Genomic DNA, 1,578 nt, shown 5'->3' on the forward strand with positions numbered 1-1,578 from the left:
ACTCAAAGCATGTGAATACTGTTCTAATAACATTTGCTCAGGGCTAGAGCTCTGCCACTAGGAGCCACGTTTTGAAGCGTCTCACAGACTTCCTGCCAGGTCTGGGTTTTAAAGCCCTCAAACAGCTAGGATGATGGGGTTAAACCAGCAATCAGCGTCTGGTTCGGTGCAGCTGGGTTGCAGCAGTTTACATATGGCTAATTGAGGTTAAGTGGCAGCTGTCAGCGCCAGACTCCTAGATTGCTCTGTGATGATGTATTTGAAGTCCTGTCCTTATATCATTGCAGGTAGAACATTCTACCTTTATTTTGGCAGCAGTCCTGGGGCTTGAGTAAGGGCTTAGAAAATGTCCCTAAGTGTTGGTGCTGCAGGCTAGCATTCCATTGATTGAAAAACAGCAGAACTTCTGGATTTTCTGTTTATGTGGCACTGAGAAATCCACCCCAGGGCTTCTTGCTTACTAGGTGAGCATTCAACCACCAAGGCCCAGGAGTGAATGAGGTATAAATAGATAGAGCTTCCTATATATCAGTATTATATACACAAAAAGAGAGATGTCTGTATATTATTGAATTATAGATAATATTACGACCAATTATTAGGTTTTAAATTATGTCGCCATTTAATGATGTGTCCCAGTTGAACAATTAATAAAGCATTAATTAATAATTACTCAATATAGATGAGTTCCGGGAAGATGGCGGAGGAGAAGCTGGAATCTGAACAAGCTCTCGTATAGAAAGCAGTTTTAGAGTTCCAGTGAACAGTTCTAAGCCAGAGATTCACACCAAGTGTGCCATCACAGGACAGAGAGTTAGACAAGAGAGGGGAAGCCAAGGAAACACATCAGCTGCCACTGCGGCGGCAGGGTCGTGGCGGCAACCACCGCCGCGGGGTCATACCTGAGACACAGAGAGTCCGGGACGAAGGAGCCAGACGCAGCGGACGAGTGGATTCTACTCAACACCAACAAGAACCGACAAGGAGCGGACATCTTCATCCTGCTGTTTGCAGACCAGAGACGACCCTGGATCCAAGACTCGGCGTGAGTATAAGCCCGACGTCCTCACTCCTTCTCAGGGAGCAGAGGAGGGAAGGCCACCCCTCCCCCCCAGCACCGGTGATCTCCATCTTGGAAACCGACAAAGCTCGGAGGAGCTGCTAGCTCCAGCTCAGGCCTTGGAATAAAACGAGTCATTTAGCAGGTCACAAGAACTTAACGGCGAAGTGACCTGCCAGACTCAGCTCCATCCAGGGAAAAGTCACCCAGCTCAGGCGCCAGCCATTGGAGTGCCTTGCCTCACTGGGTAACCAGAGCCAGAGGCTGCCCCTCCCTCTAGCAGCCACCACAATCAATTGAAAAACAGAAACCCTGAGAATGGCTCCAGGCTGGGCGCTGTGAGCTTTATCACAAAATAGCCCCAGGGAAAAGCTACTGTTTGTTGAAAGGCCTCAACTCTACCCAGAACCTAGCCTCATCACCACATCCCTCTCTTTTGTGATTCTCAAAGCAGATCACCCTCCCAGAAAACTAACCTAAGAGGGGGATCTCAAAATCTTGGGTAAAGCAGAGCATTT

Source organism: Dipodomys merriami, unplaced genomic scaffold, assembly GCF_024711535.1.
Source record: "Dipodomys merriami isolate MVZ:Mamm:240054 unplaced genomic scaffold, mDipMer1.0.p SCAF_264, whole genome shotgun sequence".
In the NCBI taxonomy this organism is placed as follows: domain Eukaryota; kingdom Metazoa; phylum Chordata; class Mammalia; order Rodentia; family Heteromyidae; genus Dipodomys; species Dipodomys merriami.